General features: G+C 45.1%; 1 protein-coding gene across 1 annotated transcript in view; it reads right to left on the bottom strand.

The window, feature by feature from the left end:
• The window catches only part of PSMC4 (proteasome 26S subunit, ATPase 4), a 643,785-nt gene that overhangs the window by 62,205 nt on the left and 556,980 nt on the right, over nt 1-24,600 (bottom strand). The window lies entirely within an intron of this gene.

The following is a 24,600-nucleotide window of genomic DNA, read 5'->3' as shown; positions in this document are numbered from 1 at the left end:
GTTGTACTCAATCATTGGTCTGATAAGTGAAGAGTACAGGGGTACAATGACCTCTCCTGATCTGGATGTGAATCCCTTCATGATCAGGTGGGCAATGTAGAAGGTCTTCCTAACCAATTTGGCAATGTGAGTGTCAAAAGAGAGGTTACTGTCAACTTGGGTCCCCAGGTCCCTGATAACTGCTTCCATGTTTAATGGATTACCACCTATGTGGTAATTAGGGGTTACCTTGTTTTTCCCAAAGGGTATGACTATACATTTTTTGGCATTTAGCTTAAGGCCATGGCTCTGGCACCAGTTATCCATTTCTATGAGACCTCTCTGGAGGATGTCTGTGTCTGATGGAGTGTCAATTATGGTGCCCAGTTTGCAGTCATCTGCAAATTTTGTCAGCCACAATCCCCCTATGTTTGCCTGCACTTCAGAAAAATAAATGCCGAACAAGAGGGGCCCAGGACTGAGCCCTGTGGGACACCGCTTGTGACCGGCTTAGAGTCTGACATGGCACCAGCAACTCTAACCCTATGTGTTCTGTCCTTGAGCCAGTTTGCAACCCATCTTGTGACATATGGGTTTACATCTAAGCTGGTGAGCTTTTCTATGATGCCCGAGTGGGGTATTGTGTCGAACGCTTTTGCTAGGTCAAGGTAGGCTGTGTGAACTGCCTTACCCTCATCAATGGCCTTAGTGACTGTTTCAAAAAAGTCGACCAAGTTCAAGAGGCAGGATCTGCCCTTGACAAAGCCAAATTGGATAGGATCCAGTGTCTGTAGGTCCCCAATGTCTTTATTTATGAGTTCCAGTATGATCCTCTCCATAGCTTTGCAGACAAGGCTCGTCAAGCTTATGGGGCGGTAATTTCCAGGGTCCGTAGAAGCACCGCCTTTGTGGAGTGGGACCACAGTTGCCGTCGCCATTCTTTGGGTGTGATCCTGTAGTAAGGCTAAGATTAAACAGCAGCCTTATGTGTGGGTTTAGTTCCTCATTGAGTTCGTAGCACACAGCCGGGGACACCGTCCGGTCCCATTGATGCTGTGTTTTTGCTTTAGAGAGAGCAGCTCTCACCTGGGCATCTGAGATGTTTGGGAGGCTAGACTCTGGTGGGATAGATATTTCTCCTTTTGGGGAGGGAGGGAGAAATTTGCACTGAACCTGTCTGCCAGTATGTTGGCAATGTCTGTGGGATCAGTGATTTTTTATCATTTTGGACTAATTCTGAGCATATCTGGGAGTTTCCACCCAGGTTTCTAACATAGCTAAAGAAGGCCTTATGATTGTCTTTTGTGTCATTAGCGATTTTTCTCTCAAAGTTGGCCTTGGATGATTTTATGAGTGATCGTAGTTTTTGCTAGTATTGATCAGAGATGCCTTCCCTTTTAGGGATTTTGCTCTGTCATGTAGTAGCTTTCTCCTCTTGTTGTAGAGTTGTTTATGGCTGGGGTCCACCAGACCGGGCGCCTGCCTTTGGTGGAAAGGGTCTTGATTTTATTAGGGATTGCTTGATCTATACATTCCTGGAGGTGCTCGTAGAAGGCATTTGTAAGGGTTTCAGCAGCGTGGGTTGTGGTTTCCACTGGCTCGGGGGCCTTGAAGGATACCACTCCAGTTTTAAGAAGTGTGAAGTTTGCTTTTGAGAAGTTCTTCACTGTGGTCTTTTGCTGGGGTGGGGGGGATGTGGATCTCCAATGAGATTAATTTATGGTCTGATTTCACCAATGAGGGATATACTTCCGGTGTGGAGCATTTTGTCCCCATGTTTGTGATGATCAGGTCTAGTATATTTTCTCCTCTTGTGGTAATGGTGACTAGTTGTTCCATAGCATTTGAGTTTATGAACTCCAGGAACCTTTGGGCTAGGGTGTTGGGGCTTGAGTAATGTTCCCAGTCTATGTTTGGGTAGTTGAAGTCACCCAATATGATAGTGTTTGGAGAGACATTCATACTCTCCAGTGTCTTCAGGAAGGCTGTGTGGGTTTCCTGAGTTTGAGTAGGTGGTCTGTAGCATGCTACAAACTGTAGGGCAGTTTTACCTATGGTTAACTGCACCTGGATGGTCTCCGATGCTTCGTACGTTGCCACTAACCTGAAGGTGTGGGTATCCTTTATGAATATGGACACTCCCCCTCCTTTTGTGGTTCGGTCCGGATTTTGGGGCCGGAACGCATGATATGAGGTATAACCTGATAGTGCTGGGGTGCTCTCAGGAGCCTTGAACCAGGTTTCAGTCACAGCACAGACATCGATGTTCTCCATACTGAGGAGGGCTTCGAGGGCGTGCATCTTGAGGTTTAGACTTCTGGCATTGAGCAGTATTACCCTTAGTTTTTCTCCATTTTTGTTTTCTAGGGCGGTAGGTTTATCATTTGAGCCTTGCCTAAAAAGGCACTATGGGGTGGCAAGAGCCTTTGCCAATATCCGGAAGCCCAGGGTGACAGGTGCAAGCCGCCTTGAAGCAGCGTGGCTTGTCAAGCATGTCATCCCAGGCAGACAGACATTGATCCCCTTAGAATGACACCAGTAATTAAGCCAATTATTAAAGCTGATCATTTTGTCTCTGTATTGTGGCATCATTCTTGGTGAGGGTAGGATACTGCTCAGGGTCAGGGTCATACCGCCTGGGCTACATAATCTGAGAGCTCCTCTATGTCTCTTTTCATGTAGTCCAGGGAGGTACGTCTCAGGTCGTTCACACCGGCATGGACAATGACTGAGTCATACTTGTACTTGCTGTGGAGTGACCTGAGTGCTTGTGTTATGTGGCGGATTCTAGCGCCTGACAGGCAGCTTACTGTGATCTTTTCCTTGTTCAGTCTGGTGAGTAGGACGTCAGTGTGTCTGACTATGGAGTCACCTATAACAAGTGTGTCTGGCATTGTGTTTGGCCTTAAGGGCTGTGACTGTTTAGCACACTGACTTTGAGAACTATGTGTTGCATGTCTTATGTCTTGAGGTGGCAGTTGCTTGGGTCTGCTTTGGAGGCCTCTGTAGTTTTGGTAGATTTTTGATCAGTGCCTCCGAATATGTCTTTGTGTGTTTATGTGTTTGTTTTGCAGTTGTGATAGTTCCATGTGAAACTGGGTTTGTGGTGTGCGTGGTTTCCTTCTCCTCTTGTCTGGTCTTGCCAGTCCTGAGTTGAGAGAGCTCAGCCTCCAGTTTGGCTATATAGTTGCATCTCTCACATGTATTTGTGTGGGTTTGTGCTTGTCCTCTGCCCCTTGGGTGTCTGTATTTACCCCTCTGTGGTCTGTCAGTAGCTGGAAAGGACCAATTTTTTGTTGGCCAATTTCTGCTGAAGCGTGGGAGCTGAACCTGTAAGAAATCTTTGACCGTCTGCATAGATTTTGCCTTATCCTCCATTTTCTTTAAGACTTCTTCTGCTTTAACCCCAAACAGGACATCCTGCTGTAAGGGTGCATCTAGTAACTTTGCTTTAACATGATCAGGCAGAGTTTGTTCCTTTAACCAAGCATGCCTACGTATAAACAGACCCAGTAACAGCTGCTCTACAGGAAGCTTCCAAGGAATCAAATCCACAATGTAAAGTATGTTTGCCCACCTGTTCAGCTGCATGCAACAGATCCTGCATTTCCTTGAATTCAGACTGTTGAGGGTGTGTGCTCATCTTTTGTTTTATTTGAGACATTAGGAATTGCTGGTATTTAAGCATGTGAAATTGACAATTTAGTGCTCTCATAGCTAGAGTAGCTGAGGTGTAAACCTTCTTCCCCCACCTATCTAGTGCTCTGGAGTCCCTTTCAGAGGGTACAGGAATTTTTAGCCATAGAAGCCTTAGCCCCTTTGGGACCCTGGGAGATGGTCTCTGGGTCAGCAACAGGGCTTTTGTAAAGGAATTTGTGTGAGCCAGGCACTCTATAGCATCTATTTGGTTTGGCTGGAGCAGGAGGCAGAGAATCTGGACTTAGACTAGATTCTAAGTAAACATCATCCACAATGTCTAAAACTGGGGGGATAGCAAGTGGTCTGTGCTGGGGGAGAAAAATAAACTCTCGGAGCCTTTTCTTTGAGTCTGAGTAGTCCTGACCTTCCCAGTAGAAATGTTCCCTCATGGTATGTAAGGTTTCCCCAAAGGAATAGTCTTCAGGGGGAGAAGCTGAGGGAATGGAATCCTCAGCATCAGAATCTTCATAAGGGGAAAGGAGTAATCTTGTTCCTCAGAGGAGCCTGTGGAAATGAGACACGATCAGAGGAGGCATAATCCTCCTCTTGTGTAGGCCTTTTGTCGGGTGGCAGTCGGGAACCCCTGATTAAAGAAATCAAATCTTCAGCCATTTTAAGCATCTGTTTCTTAGGCATGGGGCCTTGAACTGGAGACTGAAGTGCAGTCTTTTTTGGTTTTAGAGGAGTCTTAAGCTTAGCATAAGATTTTATGGTGAGAGTAGTCGGTCTGAAGACACCGTCAGAAACCGAAGGTGTTTCTGCAGCACCGGCTTCTCCTTCTGCAGTGTCGTCAGTAGGGCCTAAAGAAAATGGATGCGTCGGCCTAGAACTCTCCGCCAGAGAATCCAAAGCAGTCTGGGGTTCCAATTCTGCAGTAGCCAGGAGCTGCGCAGGCGTCTCACTGAAAACCAGTGAACCGGCAACCGGCCCAGCCGAGGCCTCGGAGTCTGGCTTGGATCTATGCTGCCTGTCCTTATCTTTGTGTTTTTTGTGCACGCCGGTAGTCGGTTGCTCCGACGGCATAGTGTAATTAAATTTCCTACCGAAGTAGTGTCGTGCAAAATCAAAGTGTCGCTTTATAGTTCGCTTATTGAACCTAGCACAAAACAGACAACCAGTGACGTCGTGGTCTGGGCCTAGGCAAGGTATACAATAAGAATGAAAGTCCTTATGAGGTATTTGCTTCCCACAAGAAATACAATTGTTAACTTTTTCTGACATCGGTCTGAGACAAGAAAAGTTTCCCCAACGGGGTACTTAGCTTTATTGAAGACTTCAGATCTGAAATTCGACTTCGAAAATCTCAGGAGTCAGCCGACCGGCACTTGCGAACTGCTTCTGCTTCGGGCACCGCGCGGCAAGAAAGACTGAAGAAAATGGTGTCCGATGCCTCCTATATACCCCTGGCGCACTGACGTCAGGGAAGAAGCGACCGCAACCGACGCCGGACCAAGACTTTGGAATTCAGGCCGACTGCGGGACTGCCTGACGACAGGATAACCCAAGTGTGATGACTGCAGCAGGGTAACACGATGAACATCCCATTTGTCCTGGGTTATGAGTTCCCAGTTCTTTGCATGAAGAGCAATCTTTCCCCCAAAAGGGCAGTCAAAAGATAAGTGCTTGGTACTTTTAAAAGGAAGTCAGTGAGACTGTTTACTATAGGGGGGTGTCTTGTTTCCAGATTTGGAAGAGGAGATCCCCTACTACTTAGTTCTGAGAGTCCCCTGGGACTGAAACCTTGGGTTTTTGCTGTGCCTGGGTTTGGCCTGAGAAGACCTGGAAGGGACTGGAAAGGACCAGTACTTAGTAGGCCAGTGCCTACTAAATCTAGGAGGCTGCACTTGTAAAATATCTTTTAACAGTTTGCATAGATTTAGCTTTATCTTCCATCTTTTTAAGAACTTCTTCAGCCTTGCTGCCAAACAGGCGGTCCTGATTTAAAGGAGCATCCAACAATTTAGCTTTAACATGTTCAGGCAAAGATTCTTCCTTAAGCCAAGCATGCCTTCTAATCACATACCTAGTAACAGCAGCCCTGCAAGAGGCCTCTAAAGAATCAAAACCATATTGCAAAGTATAATTTCCAACTTGTTCAGCAGAATGCATTAAGTCCTGTAAATCTTTATTTTTCACACAGTCAGGAATCAACATCATTTTCTGTTTAAGCAGTCCAATAGCATGTTGCTGATATTTTAACATATGAAATTGGCAGTTTAAAGCTCTGATTGCCAGGGTTGCAGAAGTATAAACCTTTTTATCCCATCTATCCAGTGCCCTGGTGTCTCTATCAGAAGGGGTAGGATTTTTAGCAGTAGAAGCCTTAATGCCCTTGGGCCCCTGAGAAACAGACTTTGGATGAAATAGTCTCTGGATCTGCAGCAGGATTTTTGAAAAATAACTTGTGGGACTCAGGAATCCTGTAGTATCTGTCAGGTTTACTAGGAGCAGGAGGCAGGGAATCAGGGGCCAAACTGGATTCCGAGAAAACATCAACAATGTCTAGTACAGGAGGTACAGCCAAAGGCCTATGCTGAGGTAGAAGGAGGAAATCCCTAAGCCTCTTTTTTGAATCAGAAAATTCCTGGCTTTCCCAGGTGAAAATGCTCCCTTAAAGTACGTAAAGTTTCCCCAAAAGAAAAGTCCTCAGGAGGGGAAGCAGAGGGAATGGAATCCTCTGCATCAGAATACTCATAACCAGGTATGGACAAATCCAGGTTACCAGAAGAGTCAGAAGAAACAGAATCCTGATCAGAAGATTCATAAGCAAGCTCAGCCCTAGGCCTCTTGGGGGGGGGGGGGGGTAAACAACCCGTGATTAGAGTTATTAGACCTTCAGCCATTTTTATCATATATTTTTAGGCATAGGGGCCTGAGCAAGTGGCCTGGGCATCGATTTTTTAGACATGGATCGAGATTTAGGCCTTAGTAATGAAGGTGTCGTTTTAATATGCAAGTCTGTAAGCCTGAATACACCCTCAGAAGCCGGTGGCTGCACAGAGGCTCCAGACCCATCCAAGGTAGAGACATCCGTGGGTTCCTTAGTTGAAGTATCTCGCAGCATACCGGACTCCGAATGGATCTCAGTAGAGGCCTGCGAATCAGAGGTAGCGGGTATTAGGGGCTGCGAAAGCGCCTCAATGAGAACTGGCGACTGGCTTAAGAGAAGCATCATCGGCAGTTTTGGACCTCGACGGCCTGTCTCTGTGTTTTTCGAATCCCGGTAGTCGGATGGCTAATCGATGACATTTCTGGATAAGTAAGCCAAGAACCGAAATGAGAGGCACAAATATAATGATGATGGATAGTGGCTGATTAAATAAAGCACAAAACCAACAGTAAGGTACGTCGTGGTCGGGCCTAGGCAAGGAATACAGTACGAATGAAAATCTTTGAGGTATTTGCTTTCCACAAGTAATGCAAGTATTAACTTTTACTGACATCGGTAAGGAGCAAGAAAAGTTTCCCCAACGGGGTACTTGGCTTTAAGTTGAAGACTTCGGAGCGGAAACTCGAAAAAGTACAGTTTTGTACCTACCATAAATGTAGATGTTCGAGTGTTCACACTGCCGCAGTCATTACACTTGGGTTATCCTGCCATCAGGCAGTCCCGCAGTCGGCCAGAGTTCCAAAGTCTTGGTCCGGCGTCAGTTGCTGTCACTTCTTCCCTGACGTCAGTGCGCCAGGGGTATATAAGATGCATCCGACGACATTTTCTTCAGTTTTTCTTGCCCCAGATGTCAGGTGCCCCCAAGTAGGTAGGCAGTACATATTGCTAATAAAACGTATATAAAAAATAAAAACAATACCTTCAGTTACAAGCAAATACACCACAAAGGTCGTATAGGATAGAAAGGTATAGGTAAGTCCAGCTAGGACAGAGGGGATGGAGGGAGGGTAACCTGGACTGCAGCAGTGTGAACACTGTAGGTACAAAACTGTACTACGTTCATCGTGTTACACTGCTGCAGTCATTACACTTTGGTAGAATCCCAAAGCTAAGGCTGGGTGGCTGGTCTATAAAGAGTTAGAATTGGCTATGAGGCCCTGCAGAACTGCAGTGGCACATCCTGCTCTGGATTTAGAGTAAAGAGGCAAGTGGTAATGCTTGGTAAAGGTGTGCACTGAACTCCCAAGTTGCAGCCTCCAAAATTTCCTTGGTTGGTACTCCTCTGAGAAAGGCTGTTGAAGTGGCTTTTGCTCTGGTAGAATGTGGCCTAATGTTATTAGGGACTGATTTTCCATGCTGTGTGTAGCAGTAACAAATACAGTGTCCTATCCATTTGGAAATAGTCTGCTTTGAGATAGCCTTGCCATGTGATCCTGCAGCATATGCTACAAACAGCTGCTCAGTCTTCCTGAATGCTTTTGTTTTGTCCAAGTAGAAGCGTAGCTGCCTATTGTCCAAAGAGTGCAGAAGTTTCTCCCCTTTATTCTGGGGGTTTGGATAAAAAGTACGCAAATGGATGGTTTGGTTGAGAGCCACACTGGATACCACCTTTGGCACAAAGGTAGGGTTTGTCCTTAAAGAAACCCTGTCCTGATGAAAAATTATAAAAGGTTCCACTGCCATTAATGCCTGTAGCTCTGAGACTCATTGTGTTGAAGTTACTGCCAGCAGCAGAGCTGTTTTCCATGATAAAATTTTAGATCGTCTGTATTGGCTGGCTCAAAAGGTGGCAAGGTCAGTTTTTCCAAAACAAAATTGAGGTCCCAAGTTGGTGTTGGTGCTCTCCGGGGCGGTCTTATGTTTTTAGCCCCTCTGAGGTACTGCTTTAGTAAGGGATGAGAGAATAAAGGAGGAACCGTGGTGTAATGTGCTGAAAGGGCAGAGGCGTGGATTTTAATTGATGAGAAGGATAGGCCTTTGTCCAGCATCTCAGTTAAGTATTGTAAAATCTGAGGAATGTTTGGGACAAGAGGGTCAAGGCTTTGAGCCTGGTTCCAGGCACTGAATCTCTTCCATTTTTCTGAGTAAGAATTCCTGGTGCTAGGCCTCCTGGCCTCCAAAATGACATCCATAACAGCTTTAGAGAGAGGTGTTGCCTGTTTGACTAATGAATCTGCCATACAGCCAGGTTTAGGGTTTTGAGCTGACCATGCAGGATCTGATTGTTTTATTGAGTCAGAAGGTGTGAAAATTGAGGCAAAATCCATCGTGGGCCTTGAGCTAAGTTCTTTAAGATTGGGTACCAGTGCTGGCGTGGCCAGTCTGGAGCAATCGGGATCATTTGTGTTTTTTCTTGTCTGGCTTTTAGGAGTACCTTTGAAAGGAGAGGCAATGGTGGGAAGGCATAAACTTTTAGGTTTTCCAGCTGAATGAAAGAGCATAGGTTCATAGGTAGGTACTAGGCTATTGGCCCTAGAGCCTATATAAGCCTAGCCAAAGGTACCCTGGCTTTCGCCACCCAAGAAAATTATTTTCCTGTGCCACTGTTGAGTAGAGCCACAGAAGTGAATTTCCTATCTCCCATCCAGTCATCAAGATTTTTCTTGAACAGTGCTAATGAGGAGCTTTGTTTGATATAGACAGGTAGTTTGTTCCAGAGTATGGGAAGTCTATGGGACAGGAATCTATCCCTCCAGCATGTTCTGTTTATTGTGGTGACGAGGTTTAGGTCCCTAGAGCGTGTAGCTCATAGGGATTGGGATTTCTTTAAGTGGAGCATGTCTAAAAGTTCTGGGTTTGACATAGCTTTGTGTGTTACGCAGAGATAGCCTCTGAGTAGGTGATATGCAATGGAGTAAAGCTGCAGTTTTTTGAGACTGTCTGCATAGGGCATCTCTTTGAGGCCGGTAATCCTCTTTGTGAGGTATTTCTGTGGCCTTTCCAGTTGTTGTAGATGTCTTATGAGGTACATACCAAAAGGGGCATTGTACTCTATAATGGGTCTAATGAGTGACGAGTAAAGGGGAACAATGACCTCTTTTCCTGGATGAGAAACCTTTTGTGATGGTGTGCCACATAGGATTTCCTGACTACTGTGGCAATGTGATTATCAAAGGAGAGACTACTGTCCACCTGTGTCCCAAGGTCTCTTATCACACTTTTGGTGTTAAGTAGACTACCACCTATGTGGTAGTTCATGGGTACTGAGTTTTTACCAAAAGGAATGACGATGCACTTTTTGGCATTGAGCTTGAGGCCATGGCTTTGACAGCAGGCATCTGTCTCAGCAAGACCCTTTTGTAGGATGTTCACATCTTTTGGAGTTTTGATTATGTCTCCTAGTTTGCAGTCATCTGCGAACTTCGTTAGCAAAAGACCTTCTGTGTTGGCCTGTACTTCAGAGACGTAGATACCAAACAGGAGACGACCCAGGACTGAACCCTGTGGTACTCCACTTGTCACTGGTCTGAAACTGGATTTAGAGTCTGCTACTTTCACAGTGTGGGTTCTGTCAGTGAGCCAGTTAGCAACCCATCTTGTGACATAGGGATTTATACCTAGTTTAGTGAGTTTATCTATAATTCCAGAGTGGGGGATGGTGTCAAAAGCCTTGGCGAGATCTAGATAGGCTGTGTGAACCACCTTACCCTAATCTACGGCTTTGGTGACTGCTTCAAAGAAGGCTATCAGGTTTAGGAGACATGATCTGCCTTTTACAAACCCGAACTGGGTGGGGACCTGAGTTTGGAGATTACCAATGTCATTGTTTATAAGTTCCATGATGATACTCTCCACAGCCTTGCAGACCAGGCTCGTTAGGCTAATGGGCGGTAGTTTCCGGGGTCTTTGGTGGCTCCGCCTTTGTGGAGTGGGATAACTGTCGCTGTGCTCCATTCAGTGGGCACATAGCCTGAGGTGAGGCTATGATTGAACATGGTACTTAGGTGGGGTGCCAGTTTGTTCTGTAGTTCATGTAAAACACTGCCTGGGATGTTGTCAGGTCCCATGGATGCTGTGTTCTTGGCTTTGGATAGTGTGTTTTTTTACCTGTGCAGCCGTGATTACAGGAACTTTGCATTCTTCTGGTATAGAGATGGGCTCTTTAGGGGATGACAGAGGGTTAAAGTTAGCACTGAACCTATCTGCCAGGATGTTGGCAATATCCGTTGATTCTGTATATTTAGTGCCATTGTGCTGTAACTCAGAGCAGATCTGAGTGTTGCCATTGAGATTCTTGACATGGCTATAGAATGCTTTGTGGTTGTCTTTAGAATCAGTGGCGATTTTGTTTTCATAACTAGCTTTGGAGGATTTTATGAGGGATCTCAGCTTCTTACTGAAGCTGACCAGGGAGTTTCTCCAATCATGGGATTTTAACTCTTTTTTGCAACAGTTTCTTTCTTCTGTTGTAGAGTTTGTTTATGGCAGGGGACCACCAGATTGGCTTCCTTTTTTTGGAGAATAGCATCTTGGTTCTGTTAGGGATTGCACGATCCATGCACTCATGTAAGTGCTTATAAAGTGCATTTGTGTAGGATACAGCAGTCATACCTCTATTGTCCGTCAGCATGGGTGTCATGAAGTTTGCCAATTCTGTCTTAAGAAGCGTGAAGTTGGCTTTGGAGAATTTTTTTACGGTGGTTTCCCTAATGGGGGGTGGGGAAGGGATGTGGATATCTAGGGTGATTAGCTTATGGTCGGATCTGACCAACGAGGAATTGACCTCTGGTGTAGAGCACCGGTTGTCATTGCTGGTAATAACCAGGTCTAGGATATTGCTGCCCCTGGTGGGGGTGTGTATAAGTTGATGCATGGCATTGGAATTTATGAATTCCAGAAAACGTTGAGCACAAGAGTTGGTACACGAGTAGTTTTCCCAGTTAATGGTAGGGTAGTCGAAATCGCCCATTATTAGGGTGTTAGGTTGTACCCTAATATTTTCCAGTGTATTAAGAAATGAGGAGTGGGAATCCTGGGGCATGGTGGGAGATCTGTAGCAAGCTACAATTTGGATTGCGGTCTTGCCCAGAGTTAGTTGCACTTGGATAATCTCGGATGCATTATGCTGAGCAACTAGCCTGGAGGTGTGGATATCCTTAATGAATATGGACACGCCTCCACCTTTAGTGTTTCGGTCCAGGTTAGGTGGCTGAAAGGTGTGGTATGAATTATAGCCTGGTAATGCAGGGGTACTCTCTGGAGCCCTGAACCAGGTCTCTGTCACTGCACAGATGTCGATGTTCGCCATTTTAAGGAGTGCCTCGAGAGAGTGCATTTTGAGGTTTAGACTTCTAGCATTGAGTAGCAATACCCTCAGATTCTTCTTGCCTGTACCGGTTAGGGTGGTGAATTTGTCATTTGAACCTAGCCTAAAAAGGCACTATAGGGGTGGCTAGAGTCTTAGCCAGTATCCGGAATCCCAGGGGCGACAGGTGCAGGCCATCTCTGGCAAAGCATTGTGGCTTGTCGATCATGTCATGCCAGGCAGACAGATACTGGATCCCCTTAGAATGACACCAGAAGCTTAGCCAATTGTTGAAGTCAACCATTTTGTCCTTGTACTGTGGTATCATTCTGGGTGATGGCATGATGCTACTCAGGGCTAGGGTCATACCTGCCTGGGCTACAAGATCGGACAGCTCCTCCATGTCCCTTTTCATGTAGTCCAAGGAGGTACGTCTCAGGTTATTCACACCAACATGGACAATGAGTCGTATTTGTACTTGTTGTGGAGTGACCTGAGTGCATGCGTTATGTGGCAGATCCTGGCACCTGACAGGCAGCTGACAGTAACTTTCTCCTTGTTTAGCCTGGTGAGTGGAACATCAGTGTGCCTGACTATAGAGTCACCTATGACTAGAGTGTTGGGTACGGTGGTGTAGGTTTTGAGGGACTATGTGCTGAGTGTGGTATGGTGCAAGTGTTTACCTTCTCCTCTTGACTTTCTAGTCCAGTCTTGGGTGAAGACAGCTTTGCTTCCAGTTTGGCTATATAAGTGCATCTCTCACAGGTTGTAGTGTTGGGTGGTAGGAGGAGAGGGTTGTCTGTGTACATGAGGCAATTACTGCATTGCCCCAAGATGCCCAGATTCATCAGGTAGACAGGAGAAAATACCAGGGGCTGACCCTTAGACATGCCTGGATATGTGCTTATTTGTTAAGTACTAGAAACTGTTTTGCTCTAGACAGTGAAGTGAGGAAAGTTGAGTGCTGTGGTAATTTGTAGCTTATTTAGTGCTTACAATAAGTTCTAAACAAGTGCTGAAACAAAAAACTGGCTAGTTCTAAGTAACAAAATTAAGCTAGAAGGCTTCCCTCCAACACAGAAAGGCTTGGGCCCTAGAAGCCTACAAATAGTCCTGGACACAGCAAATCTACATCCAGGCTAGACTACCCACAGGAAAAGCAGGAAACAAGCTTAGAAAAAGTTTTTTTTTTTTTTTTTTTTTTTTTAGTGGAACGAGAGAAAGGAGTAGCAGAAACTAAGCTGATTGGCCTTCTCAAATGTTCTCCCTGTACTGGGTAGAATGAGGTAATGACACTAGACTGGGAGGAGGGTCCTAGAAATTTACACTAGGGGCGGGCAACTGCAATGCCACTAACTATAAAAACACTATACCAACAGTGAGGGAGGGTGGGAAACAAACTGCAGAAATGTTTCTCACAGCTGAAAAGCAGCAGTGAGCCTTTAAATGAAAGTTTTAAACAGCTAAAGGAGCCGCTAGAAAAAAGAATTTAACTGCAACAAGTTATCAGAAACAAACAACCCAACAGATGCTTAATAAAAGTGGACAATTTCCAGTTAATACCTCACACACAGTGAAACTAGCTAGAAAAATACACAGTACACAAAGTGCTACAAATAATAAAGAAATAAAGAACAAAATAAACAAAAAACAGGATACTTAATGTTATATATTATAGCTCCGAGTTTCCTCAGTGTCCTTCCTTCGATTAGCTCAGTGTGAAATGGCAGAACACTCACAACTGAACTTTTTAGGTAACAGAAAGTTAAAACCCGAGACAGTTTTTAAGAAAGAAATCTCAAAAGAACCAATGAGGTGCTTAGTCTAAGTTGCAGTCCAGGTGACCTCAGTCAGCCAATGACCTCACACAATTCTCTCTCACTTTAATGCCTGATGGCTTTGGCTAAACCAAGATGTCCCTGAATATGTGCTCAGACACACAGCCTCCACAAACACTAGGCCCAAATACAAGCTTGAATATGGAAATGCTACAAATATCCCCACTACTTAGAACAAACTGTATTCAAGCTGGCACCCACTTTCCATGCTTGTGTGTGGTAGGTCCTTGTGCAGAATTTTTGTAGTTGGCAATTCAGTGGGGAGGCAAAACGATCTATGTCTGGGCACCCCCATTTTTGCGTTACCATGCTGAAGATTTGTGGATTCAATTTCCATTCGTGAGGGTCCATGATATTTCTGCTTAGATCTTCTGCCAGAGTATTTTTCTTTCCTAGCAGGAATTGTGCTTGCAGATGAACTTGATAAGTTAAAGCTTTGTTCCACAAGGTCATGGCTTGCCTGCATAGAGGATAAGAATGAGTGCCCCCTTGCTTGTTTATGTACCACATTACTGTGGTGTTGTCTGTCTTTAATAATAATTGTCATGGATGCAGAAAGTCCTTGAAAGCAGTTAGGGCATTTTGAACAACCAACATCTCTTTTTGATTGATGTGAAGATGCATTTGGTCTGTGGTCCACTTGCCCTGAATACATCTTCCTGCCATGTGCGCTCCCCAGGCGTAATCCGAAGCATCTGTTAAGAGTCTGCCTGGCTGTGGGTAGAGTGAAAGGTTGACCCTTGTTGAGGTGACATGCCTGTGCCCACCATCAAAACTCCTGTTGTAGGCAGGGAATTATTGGTATTACTGCTTCTAAACTGTGAGAGTGTTGAGTCCAAACACTTTTTAGGTACCATTGTAATTTCCTCATATACAGTCTGACATATAGAATTAGTAGTATGCAGGATGCTATGAATCCCAGGGCCTGCAGAATTTTTCTTGTAGGGAGACGGGACTTTTTCGCCAGTAATTGAAAATATTGAGTCAGTTGTCCTTGTTTGTCTGGCGTGAGATAAGTCATCTGGGCCGTTGTATTCAAGCTGGCAGCCAGGAATATTATCCGTTGTGAGGGCACTAGTTTTGACTTCTTTTCGTTTACTGTGTACCCTAGAGAAATTAGCAACCTTTTTACAAACGCCAGATGCTTTAGAAGAATGTCCTTTCTCTCTGCTTGAATGAGGCAGTCGTCCAGGTATGGATATATTTGAATTCCTTTTTGTCTGCAAAATGCAATTACTGGTGCCAGGCACTTTGTAAAGACCCTGGACGCAGTAGATAAGCCAAAGTGCAGTGCAGAGAATTGGTAGTGCATTGTACCAGCTTTGAATCTGAGATATCTTCTGCAATCTTGTCTGATAGGAACATGCAGGTATGCCTCTCTGAGGTCCAAAGTAATAAGCCAAGCCTTCTTGCCCAGCATGGGAAGAAGCTGCTGTAGTGTCAACATTTTGAATTTCGGAACATCCAGATAAGTCTTTAGAGTTGAAAGGTCTAGTATGGGTCTCCAGGCGTTGTCTTTTCTGGGGACCAGGAAGAGTCTTGAGTAAAATCCTTGTCCTTGTTCCTGCTGTGGTACTTTTTGAATAGCTCTCATGTCCATGAGGGCTGAAATTTGTTTTTGAGCCTCTGCCCATTGATTTTGTGGCAGGTTTGGCATTCCTTTTAGCCTTGGTAAAGTGTGAAAGTGGAACCTGTAACCTTGAGACAATATTCAGAATCCATTTGGTCTTGGGTGATAGTTTGCCAATTTTGAGAGAAAAGTGCTAGCTTCCCCCCTAAGAGGGCTGCCAAAAGGGAAGTGCTTGGCATACGAAGGGGGAAGTCATTGGGACTGTTTCCTGTAAGGTTGAGACTTGTCCTCCCCTCCTTTTGGGGTTGAGGTACCCCACTGTCGTAGTCTGTTAGAGCCTTGGGGTTGAGATCTGCCTCTTGGGCGTCTGTATCTGCCTCTCTGTGGCTTGTCTGACACTGGTAAGGACCAATTCTTTGTAGGCCAATTTCTGCTAAATCGAGGTGGCTGTACATGTAAGAAATCTTTGACTGTTTACATAGATTTAGCTTCATCCTCCATTTTCTTTAACACCTCTTCTGCCTTAACACCAAACAAGGTATCATGCTGTAAAGGAGCATCCAGTAATTTTGCCTTAACATGATCAGGTAAACTCTGTTCTTTTAACCAAGCATGTCTTCGAATCACAGAACCTGTAACTGCGGCTCTGCAAGAGGCCTCTAAAGAACCAAAACCCCATTGCAGAGTATGTTTTCCCACCTGTTCAACTGCATGCAATAAATCCTGCATTTCTTTATAGTCAGGAGCTTCTGAGCGTGCAAGCATTTTCTGTTTTAACTGAGCCATTAAATATTGTTGGTACTTAAGCATGTGAAACTGGCAATTTAAAGCCCTTACTGCTAAAGTTGCAGAAGTGTAAACTTTCTTCCCCCATCTATCCAATGCTCTAGAATCTCTGTCAGAGGGGACTGGATTTTTTGCAATGGAAGCCTTAACCCCTTTGGGACCCTGGGAAATGGTTTCTGGGTCAGCAGAAGGGTTTTTGTAAAGAAACTTGTGAGAGTCAGGGACTCCATAATACCCATCTGGCTTGGCTGGTGCAGGGGGCAAAGAATCAGGAGATAAGCTGCATTCAGAGAACACATCTACAATATCTAACACAGGTGGAATAGCCAGGGGCCTGTGCTGAGGCAATCAAAGGAAGTCCTTGAGCCTTTTCTTGGATTCTGAATAATCCTGACTTTCCCAATGGAAATGCTCCCTCATGGTATGTAAAGTTTCCCCAAAAGAGTAATCCTCAGGAGGAGAGGCTGAAGGGATAGATTCTTCAGCATCAGAGTCCTCATAGGGGGGTAGAAAGTATCCCTGGTCTGAAGAGGAATCAGAGGAAATGGAGACCTGATCAGAGGAATCATAGTCTGTATCCTGCCTAGGCCTTTTCTCAGGAGGGGGATGGGAACCCCTGATTAGAGTAATGAGGTCTTCAGCCATTTTGAGCATCTGTTTCTTAGGCATGGAGGACTGTCCAGGAGAATGCTGTATTTGCTTCTTTGTCTTTAATGGTGTTTTTGTCTTGGCTGTTGCATTAATGGTAAGTTGTGAAGGTCTGAAAACACACTCAGAAGCCAAAGCCTGCTCAGCGGCTCTGGACCCATCTGAGGGATTAGATTCCGTAGGCCCAATACCTTGGGTTTCCAGAGGCCTAGTTGTCTCCACATGGGAGTCGGAGGCGGCCTGTGGCTCGGAGGTAGCGGGTGTCAGGGGCTGCGAAAGCACCTCACTGAGAACCGGCGGACCGGCGACTGGCCTAGAAGAGGTTTCGTCAGTCTGTTTTGGACCTCTGATGCTTGTCTTTGCGTTTTTTTAAGAATTGCAGTCGGTTGTTCCGATGGCATTGTATAATTGAACCTTTGGCCAAAGTAGTGCAAAGCAAAAGCAAAACGTCGTTTTATAGTGCGTTTGTTAAATCTAGCACAAAACCGACAACTAGTGACATCGTGATCAAGGCCTAGGCATGGAATACAGTAAGAGTGGAAGTCCTTATGAGATATTTGTTTCCCACAAGAAATACAATTATTAACTTTTTCTGACATCGGTCTGAGGCAAGAATAAAGTTTCCCCAATGGGGTACTTAGCTTTATTGAAGACTTCGGATCTGAAATTCGACTTCGAAAATCTCAGGAGTCGGCCGACCGGCACTTGTGAACTGCTTTTGCTTCGGGTACCGCGCGGCAAGAAAGACTGAAGAAAATGGCGTCGGATGCATCTTATATACCCCTGGCGCACTGACGTCAGGGAAGAAGCGACAGCAACCGACGTCGGACCAAGACTTTGGAACTCTGGCCGACTGCGGGACCGCATGACGGCAGGATAACCCAAGTGTAATGACTGCAGCAGTGCAACACTATGAACATCAAAAATTTCAGGAGTTGGACGACCGGCACTTGCGAACTGCTTCTGCTTCGGGCACCGCACGGCAAGAAAAACTGGTGTAATTGCGTCAGCTGCATGTTTTATACCACTGGCGACCTGACGTCATGGAAGAAGGGACAGCAGCCGACGCAGGACCCAAGGCTTTATCAGGCCGACTGAGGGCAACCTCCCAGCAGATTACCCAAATGTAATGACTGCAACAGTGAGACACGAAGAACATCTCTCCAAGTCATTTCTTTGACTGTGGGTAGTTCTGAGATTCCCATTGAAAATGTTCCCTGAGGGAGTGAAGGGTTTCCCCTAAGGAGAGGTCCTCTGGAGGGGAGACAGAGGGGATGGATTCCTCTGCATCTGAATCCGCAAACAGTTAAGGGCTTTGTTCCTCTTCAAAGGCAGAATAATCAGAATCCTCAGACTTCTGGTCTGTCAATTTCTGGAGAAGGAACCCTTTTTCTTTTAGGAGTGGGGGCTTGAGTACCTCGGATAAGGGAGATGAGATCCCCCGCCAATTTAAGCATTTGAGCTTGGGGTGGGGGAGTAGTAGCAAGATGGTGGCTAGAAGCAGATTTCCTAGGAGTGGCCTGGCTTCGATGCCTACGAATCCGTTGGTCTCCGAGGAACAGTAGTCGGAAGAGTAGGCGTCTTTTTTTGTCTAGAATCAGTAGTACGAACGGCGTCCTCAGAAGCCGGTGCCTGTGTCGCGGCTCAGGACCCAACAGAAGGAGAGAAAGCCAAAGGCTCAGAAAACTAAGTGGATTTCTGAGGAATACGAAAGGGTCTCAGGATAGGCCTACTTATTAAGCGAGCTGGGCATCAGGGACTGTGAAAGCACCTTACTGAATTCTGGAAAACTGATGACTTGCTTAGCGGTAGCATTGTCAGAAGGCTTAGCCTTGTGTGGCCTGTCTCTATCTTTATGTTTTTTTTGGAATGTCGGTGGATTTTTGGCTGACGGATGCCATATTGAAAGTGTCTACAAAAAGAGCTCTATGGTGAATGGTTCTCACATTAAATAGGGCACAGAACCGGCAATGAGAGACTTCATGGTCTGGGCCTAAACAAGTGATGCAATAAGAGTGGAAGTCTCGGTGTGGGATCTGCTTTCCACAGGCGAGACCACTATTAACTTTTTTGGACATCGGTTAGAGCAAGAAAAATGGGTTCCCAATGGAGTATTTAGCTTTAGACGTTTTCAGCTGAAATTCGGCTTCTGGTAGCGACTGACCGGCACTCGTGCAAAATGCTTCTGCTATGGGATCCACGGCAAGAAGGACTGGGTGTAATGACATCAGCTGCCTTGCTTCATAATACTACCTGGTGTAAGAGTACAGGCGACGGCAGCCAGCGCACAAAAATACTGACTCTGGTATTTGGGCCGGCCGAGGGCTACCACAGCAGGGGTAACCCACAGGTGATGACTGCAACAGTGAAACACGAAGAACATCCTTGACTTTTTTTTTTTTTTTTTTTTTACACACATCATTTAACTTGCTTAGATCCAGAATGGGTCTTAGGTCCCCTGTGTTTTTCAGCACCAAAAAGAAGCGGGAGTAGGTTCTGAATCCTCTTTGATTGGGACCTCTTGGATGGCTCTTTTGCAGCAGTTTAATTTCATGTGCTGCTTGCTCCCTCTGACTGGGTGGCACGGGGGGGGGGTCTTGGAGTTTGGGGGTGGGTGGGGGAGAAAAGGGAATGTAATAGCCTCTGGACTTTATGCTTAGCACCCAGGGATTTTAAGTCAAATGGGGCCAGGCTGAGTGCAAAGCTAGTCTACTCCAGACTGCCTCCAGAGACTGACAGTCACTTCAGGAGTGCTGATAGGGCTTGTCGGAAAAGGTATCTCTAAAGCTGTTGTTTTGCGGGCCATCTCTGCCTCTAGGGTGGTGCCTACCATCAAACCCTCCTCCTCTGCCTTTACAGGGGACCCCCCACAGGTCCGGCAAAGACCCTTAGTATTTACAAAACCACATTTTCTTGCCTCTGTGTTGGTTCCTGGAGAAGGACCTTTGAGTGAAGAAAGTATGTCTCCTACAGCAGAAAGGGTTTCCCCATCCTTTTTGCTGTGGATGAGAGTATTCCGGACCAATAGTCCAAACAGAGAAGAGATATCTTACGGGGCCATTCACAAAGGATGCCTTAAAGTGCTCCGAGAAATCACACAGCCTCATCCCAGCATGTCTCCTTAGGGAAAGTCCTGAACCGGACACTCATGAGGTACTCTCCACTGTATGGGAGATAAATCTAATTGACGGGTTGGCTACAGAAGATAGAGTGGTCAGCTTGGGAGAAATTTTCTTAAATTCCTCCACAGGCATGGACTTAGAGAGAGGGAGATTCTGAAAGCTCCTTGATCAGATCTCTCTATAGATGGACAAAAACTGGCCAGGTAGTTTAATGACAGCGCAAAGGTGGCCGTGGTGTAAACGTGCTTTCCGATGCTGTCCAATGCTCTAGACTCCTTGTTAGGCAGATGGACACTGGCAGTTTCTTCTGCCAGTTCTTTCTTAGTGGCTACCACCACCACAATGGTATCAACAGGATCCTTGCAATCAATGAATTTGCCCGCTGGGGGTGGAGGGTGGGGGGGATCTCAAGTCATAGATGGGTCTGCCCCAAATGCCTCCAAGAGCATTGACTCCTCAGAAGCAGGTTGGGCAGTCCATCCACCTTTTTGCTTCAGGATTTCCACAATGTCCCCAAAGAGGACGTCCTCAGGTAGGGACCGTGGGTATCCTTCCCCTCATCAAAAATCAGTGTCCTCTGTTAAGGACTGCAATATGGAGTTTGTGTGTCGCCATTTGTACATCTTTTCGAGGGACTTCCTCAGCGGGGTATTCTGGGAAGTGTCGGAAGAAGGGGATCCCTCCTGGGCATGGAGATCTTGGAGGACGCTCGTGATGGGTTAACTCATGGTAGGACGAATGGGCCCCAACCCCACTGGGGTATAGGAGTGGACTGTGGGACATGTGGTGATGGATCTCCAGCCCGGGAGAAAACCCGACTGTCCGGCAGAGGTCCTCTCTCACCCCCACAGCCACTGAGAGGAAAATGGCTAGGACTCACCCTGGATCCATGGCCTCCAGAAGGGGCCAGACCTGAGCTGTCAAGTGCCGCAGTGCCTAGGCGAAGAAATAGCTCCAAGGATGGAGCCAACGCCACTCCCCAAACTCATTACTGACCCCACAGTTCTGAGACTCTTTCTACTCAGAGAACTGGAACAGGGGGTGATCAATGGTAGCACTGATGTTGAGTAAGGGAGCTTCCTCTGCACCGAACCCGACACACATGGTAGTCCCAAACCTTGCAACTCCGAAACCAAAGGCCGGATTGGAGGACTCCTGATGGTATGGCCTGGGTAGCTCATGGATCCCAACAGGGGACGGAGTCGAGACTACCCCCATTTGGATCTGGGCCTTGAGGAATCTCATCATCCTGTCTATGTCCTCCTCAGATCAGCTTCTACAGAATCTGGACGAAGCCTATGAGAGGGATTGGGAGTGCTTAGATTTGACTAAATGAGCTGGAGTTGGTTGAAGCTCTGATCCAGGGACACTGGATCTGACACAGGAGCTGACAATAGAAGAGGAGATAAGGAAATAACTTCCCCGATGATGCTGGTGGATCTGAAGGGGTCGGATCCAAAGTTTTCCTGCACTTCGCTTTAGGCTCTAGAAAGTTTCTCAGAGAGACGCTTCTTTTTTGCCTCTTCAGTGGAAGAGGATGAAGTGGAAGCCAAGGGAGGGATCTGAGCCTCCAGAGCCTATGAAGGAAGAAGACCCTTCAGAATCAATTTGTTTTGCCTATCAGCTAGAGCTCAGGGTTTAAGAGATGCACAGACAGCACACACTGCCTTTAAACTGTTGGCCCCTAAACAATATACACTCCTTGTGGGCGTCCTGGTTGGGGAAGTGCAATGTTTGACGCCTGGACATTATAATTGATGAGCCTGCCAAAAATATCGGACATTTAAGATAAAGTAACCTAGAAAATAACTAAAACTACTGAAATTCAGCTAAACGTTAGCAATAACTAACTGTAAGGTTAAAAGTTAAGGGTAGAGTTGACTGCAACAACTTCTAACTGTAAAACTTTTTTTAGAGAAGAATAAAGAAGAAAGAAGCTTTCACACGTGCACACACACTGGAATAAGAGGAAGAATTATAAGAGGGAGAACTTGCAACAACAATCATAACCTAATTTCCCTGAGAAAGATAAGTGTGCAGAGACCCGCGTCCAGATGCTGAAGTGGCAAAAGAGATCAGAGGTGCTTGGGTGGGTGTGGTGCACTACGGGTAAGAGGGAGGAGCTCGAGAATCGGATCCAAGTCTGCAGAATTTGGCTGAGCCAGATCTGAAGGTCAGATCCAAGACCCTATTGTTAAGCAGGAATGAAGAAGACAACAGTGGATCTTAAAATTTAGAGCAGATTTTTCCTCTCAAGAAGAAACTGCAGACAAAACGTTCCTCACACTTAGAATAAACTTTAACATACAGGTCTGGCAATTCAAAATTCTGAAAAAGTTACAAGAAGCATGCACTTTTTTACTCTTAGTAATCATTCAGTCCTTGTCAGACAGAGTAGGACTGGAATTAACCAAATGTTTAGCAGTAGTAAAATTAACTAAGGCTACAGCTGCAGGGCTAGTTTGGGATGAGTACATAAACCTCAAAAAAGATTTAACTTTATACACTCTGCCTTTTTTAGGGGCAGCAGGCTATCAGGAAAACAGTAGACACTGATACACATACATCCTCTGGAGCTGACAGAACTGAAGGAATGTGTACAAGTTCTGAGAATTCCTTCTGTAACAAGCTTATCATTCTCCCACTGAAAACACTGGCAATTTTTGGACAGCCTTAGAGAAAGAGAAACCACCAATAGGCAGAATCAGAAATTGTTCTCTCCTCAAGTCTGAATCAAACAACTGAGAAAACTGTCCAGATTCAGAATCCTTAATCTATTCAGATAAAGCTCTCTCTCTCTCTCACTTTTACCAGAAACCACTTTATAGTAAGCAAGTAACCACACCCTAAATTAAATCTTGAGCAAGATGTGAGGAAATGTGAGGAGGAGTAGATACAGGATTAGTTTTTGGTTTCTTTTTGACAAGAAAAATGGAGCCAACAGCATTACTAATGCAAGCAACAGTTTTCCCAGGGATGTGCAGAACATTCTGACCAAACAGGTAAGTATTATCATACCCCTCTCCCAGGCCCGACAAGGTGACCCAACAGTCACAAGGACATGGGTAACCCCCCCAATCCACAGTGGCTGTAGGTGCTACACCAAAGGGATCCAGAATTAAAGATAAATGGAGTGAGGAACAAGCTTTGACCACAGCAGATTCACCCTCCTGTAGCTGATGCAAATTAATAGCCTGTTGTGGTGGCAAAGGCTAGTGTGCTTAACTTTTTCTTTTTGTGGTTGAAGCAGGACCAACTGTGGGACCAGTAGTTTGTACTATGGTCAAGCTGTAGTGTCTCTTGCACAGGAACATAAGCAGCAAGAGTCATTAAAAATTTAACGTCTTTAAAACTCACTTTTGTCACACAAAGATACACTGAAAAAATGAAAAGAAAAAAAAAACACTTTTAAAGACGGTCAGCCCAAAAAGGTAAAACAGTAAAAATTTCTCCAAAGAAAAGTTTTTCCATTACTTTACTCAAAACTCCTAGCTTAAAAACAACATTCCTAAACAGGGGAGTAGAATGAAACAAATGAGAGCACTCTACAAGGGCAGGAAAGCCCTGAAGGGCTTGGTGCCTAAACCTGTCTTTGTAATAAACTCAGTTGAAGCAGACGTGATAGTTTGGGTGCATAGAAGGTGCCCTGAAGCTTTGGAAGCTGGCCGCTTGTTATATTCGCGGCAGGCTATAACACATATAACTAAGACTACTGCAGCAGTGATCAATATTATGAACATCAGACAGCGCTAATCAGGCAGCTCTTAAAGATGATAATTCATAAAAACAAAAAATAAGATGGAAATAAGGAAGATTGTAAAGAAAGGGAAAGAAAGAAACTTGTACAAGACAACTATACTTCATGAAAAAAATGAGAAGTAGGCATGCAATGAAAAACAGGCATGGGACTTGTGAGATATGATGATAAACATGCACAGAAATATATGTGGGCATACAAACATCTGAGCGAAGTTAAAAGAGGAAAGTTTAATGAAGAAAAAAATGTGTAAAAAAAAATAGGCAGGTAAGCTACCTTCAGGGAAACAAGCATTCACAGTAGGAGAAGAAGCAAACAGTGCAGAAAGGAAAATGGAGGGTAAGGTAAGCCTATTAAAGACTGGGTACTCCAAGTGTCACTCGGATAAGGTTGTGAGCAAGAAAAATGAAATAAGACTTCACAAAACAGAATATATACATACACAATATATCATTAAATGCAAACTTTCGGTATAAAATCTATAGATATGTGACGTGCTGAAAAGTGGAGGCATTTATCAAAGCTAAAAAGACAGTTTATAAAAATGGGGCAGGGCATATGTGCAAACAGCACAGGGCAACAATTCTGTAAAAAAGTAGGGGCTGAATAAATAAAACAAATATGATGTTTTGAGCTAAGAAGAAAACAGAAAAGGCTGAAATAAGATATCTGAATGAAAAGAGGAGAAATATTGTTAAGCATGTAAAATGGAAAGGAAACCAGCTGAGAAAATACCCTAGGTAAGAAAGTGTTTAAAGACAACAAAACAGCAAATCAACAAAAGAAACTGGAGAAATAAGCTGTAAACACAGGAACCAGAAAACCTACCCTGCTTTCTGGGTTGGATATTCAGCTTGTAGTGTTTGCAAAAAGTATGCACTTATGTCCAAGTTGTTACCCTACAAATGTGTCAAACATTCTTAAAAATGGGTGCCATGGTAGCCAGTGACTTTACTGGAGTATGCCCCTAACTATGGCCCAAAGGGGAAAGAACTTCACTGGAATCGTACAAAAGCAACAATCACCTAACCATTTAGAAAGGGTATGCCTGTAGAGTGTCTTACCT

Source organism: Protopterus annectens, chromosome 8.part0 (genome assembly GCF_019279795.1).
Source record: "Protopterus annectens isolate FY-2018-M chromosome 8.part0, PAN1.0, whole genome shotgun sequence".
NCBI lineage: Eukaryota > Metazoa > Chordata > Ceratodontiformes > Protopteridae > Protopterus > Protopterus annectens.
Note: the sequence above shows the minus strand (reverse complement) of the source record. Positions and strands in the feature narration are given on the sequence as shown.